The sequence below is a fragment of the Cibotium barometz genome, chromosome 40 (assembly GCF_041138505.1).
Source record: "Cibotium barometz isolate CiBa-2024 chromosome 40, ASM4113850v1, whole genome shotgun sequence".
In the NCBI taxonomy this organism is placed as follows: domain Eukaryota; kingdom Viridiplantae; phylum Streptophyta; class Polypodiopsida; order Cyatheales; family Cibotiaceae; genus Cibotium; species Cibotium barometz.
In genome coordinates, this window is record NC_141085.1 from 9,824,298 (window position 1) to 9,828,166 (window position 3,869).

Consider the following 3,869-nt stretch of genomic DNA (forward strand, 5'->3'; position numbering starts at 1 on the left):
AAGGAAATCTCTCAAGACTCACCCCCGCTAGTGGAAGTGTTTGTCTCGTGAACGGGGTTATCTTTATTTGTAGTCAAGGGATCCCTCTTCTCTATGACACTCCACACGTGGGCATAATGTACATCATCGACGCACTTCCCCTTAAGTGATTCCAAAAAATTACTCTTAATTTGAGTAAAACTCAACTCGTTAACCATGGGAATGCGACTCAATGAATCGGTTACCACATTGTAACATCCTTTTCTATATCTTAGCTGAAATTCAAAATCTTGGAGAAACTCTGGTCACAGTGAGCTTTGCGTCCTTTCAACTCTTTTTGACTAGATAGCCATTTGATACTCTCATGATCAAAGACTATCTCAAATCATGCACCATATAAATAATGCCTCCACTTCTTTAAGGCATGAATTATAGCATATAACTCCCTTTCATAAGCTAAATAATTTTGTTGAGCTCTGTCCAACTTTTTACTTTCGAATGCAATAGGTTTCCCCCCTTGTAAGAGGAATGCACCTACTGCATCATTACTAGCATCCGTCTCTACCACAAAGAGTTGATTTGGATCAATAAATTGGAGAATGGGAGCTGTAGCTATAGCTACCTTAATTTTTTCAAAACTTATTTGTTAGGAATCCCCCCCAATGAAGGTCTTTCCCTTTCCTTTAAGTTGATCCATCATTAGAAGAACTATCTTAGCATAATCTCATACATACTTTCTATAGAATCCAGACAAACCAAGAAAATTTTGGAATTCTTCTAAGTTTGTGGGATGTGGCCATTTCAATATGGCTTCAACATTCATTGGATCCATATGAATGCCATCTTTCGAGATTATGTGGCTTCAACATTCATTGGATCCATATGAATGCCATCTTTTGAGATTATGTGGCCTAAGTATTGAATTTCTTTTACGAAGAATTCACATTCACCATTTTGCTGAGGTGTGTATGGCACTGTACATTGATGCCTTATGCCTTTTTTAGCCATATATGCATGAAATTCCTTGGACATATACTACCCCCCTCGATCTGAACGAAGGGTGCTAACTTTACATTCACATGCATTTTTAGCCATGGATACAAAGTGCCTAAAGCACATAAAAACCTCTAACTTCTGCTTTAATGGATACACCCAGCTATATCTGGAGTAATCATCAATAAAAGTGACAAAGTAGAGATATCCCCCAATAGATGGTGTCCTCATAGGACCACATACATCACTAGATGGTGTCCTCATAGGACCACATACATCACTATGTATAAGCTGTAATTTCTTAATAGCTCTCACAGATCCATCCTTTGGAAATGATGCCCGATGCATTTTACCAAGAATACACCCCTCACATACATGTCTATGAGGGGTCTCAAGAGTTGGCAACTCAGACACCATATCATGCCTTTGAAGGCATAGCAAACTGCCATAATTCAGATGGCCAAATTGTGCATGCCATAATTCTGCATCACTCATAGCGTGAGTCATAGAGACTGAGCAAGCATCTACTGCAACTTCTCAAAGACATCCATCTTGTATAGGCCATGAAACAAGGTACCTGAGACAATGATAGAATAACCATCATTTGTATCATGAATCGTACATCTGTCATCCATAAATTTCACCACCATCAAGCTTGATAAGGCTAAGGCTGAAATTGACAGCAAGTTCTTCTTAATGCCTGGCACCACATATAAAACTTTAGAAACAGTAAATGCGCCCCCATTTGTAGCAGTGAGCACAACTCTACCAACTCCTTTAACAGGATATGAAGAACCATTTGCACATGTGACGGTTCCTACACTTGGGATAGATTCCAAAGATAAGAATAAATTTTTTTGTGAAGTAATGTGCTTACTAGCACCACTATGTAAACAGAATATGCCTGACAGGGTTGCCTAAGTTTCAAGCTGATGGTATGCAGAAAGTATGTGAAGCATGTCAACTTGGGAAGTACCTTCTTTGGTGCAGATGTATCAGCTAGCCATGCCCAATTCTTTCTTTTTCTCCTTCTCGGGTCTTTTCTTGCACTCATTTATGTAGTGCCCTGGTTTCCTGCAATAGTGACACTTGCCCTTCTTTTTAGGCTTATCATCTTCTTTCTCTGCATCCTTACCTGAGGATTTTGATTTTGGATTTATAGCCACCATGCGAAGAAGCTTTACCTTTGCCTTTCTAACTAGCAACAAAAGCTTGGTCACCAACTCGCATAACAGATCGATTTTGCCTAGAGACTACTCTTCTTGCAAGAGTACTGAAACTAGCTCATCAAATGTAAGGGCATTTGGATTTCTTTTCATCATGAGTCTAAGGGGAGAGGCAAAACTCTGATAAGAATCCAACAATGTATTGAGAACTGTGGGCACCAATGTACTACTAAGATATATCTCATCCACACTAGCGAGCTGCTCCTTGAAATCTTTGATATTGGTCAAGAAGCTATCCATTGAGTCTCCCCATTCATGTCCTCAGACTCCAACTATTTACGTAGATATGCAACACGTGCTTCATTGCGTACCTGGTATAATGCAAGTGCATCCCATGCCTATTTTAAAGTCTTACATGACTGAATATAAGGAATAATGCTTCGCTTCACAGAAAGTGCAAGCAATGCATGTGCATGCGCGTGTCTTCCATCCCATCTCGTTTGAGCAGCAATGGGAGGTATTGGTGGTGCATGTGGAGAAGCCACATCTGTATCAGATTCTACTTCATATGTACCTGCAGCACCTGGTTGCACTAGTAGTTGTAAAACAAGACAAGTTTTACTACCACTGACCACATTCCAAAGGTCTTTTAGCAACCAGTACATGCCTCATCATATAGGACCACAATGGGTATTTAGTCTCATCAAGTTTGTCCTTAGTAGACAACATGTTGAATACATCACTATTGCCATCCATGACTATCTACCAAATGCAAAATCTTTCAACACACTGCAAGCACTCAGTATTCACTACTGAATGCAACCCGGCGCGGATGGCTACCAACTCACTGAATCACCTATAAAGTGTATGAAAAATAACACACGTAGAGAATAGAGTGTTACTGGAAAGTATGATGGTCAATGTTGTTGAAGACACTGTAGATGCTGTTGCATACCAAATCTTTGCTGGTGCACAACCCAAATAGCCAAAATCGAGCAAAACCAATCCAAAAAAATGACGCCTCTCCAGAACGTCTGCAGAAACCTTGCGGTGTCCAAAACGCGTCCGAATCGCATCGTAGACCACAAAAATGTTGTATACTTTGTATATAGCATACTACAGTATATACCTTCTTCTCCTAAGAGGGTATCTCAATCGAAGAGACAGAAAAATAGGGTCGTGATGAGGAGGGAGGCAGACTACTAGATCAAGTGTCTAGGAAGCTAGCTCTCATACCAATTATTAGAATTAGGGTTAGGGTTACAATAATGCACACACACAAGATAGAGAAGCTTGAGAGCACACAAACTCACTAGATTAGAATTGACAAATGTGTGCAAGATACAAAAGATAAGTACACACCCCAAAATGAGTAGATAAGAGGGCGTACATACGCATGGGGGAAAAAACCTCCTATAGTGAGTGAGGGAAAAAGTACCTCGATGGTCCTAAGTGTGTTCACACACATCACTATCATATAATGCTACACAAGTTTAAACTGCTTTTGTTATACACAACGGAGTATATACCTATAGAGTTATGTGATTTGGCTTATCAGATGCACTAGCCACATTCCAACAGCTTATGAATACTACCTTTAAATATTTTTTAAGGACATTTCTTGAAGCTTTCTTAGATTATTTACACATTGATTTGTCATGGAAGGAGCGTTTATCTTGTTTTCGAGAGGTATTTGAACAATAAAGACTTTATCGCCTATCTCAACCCATT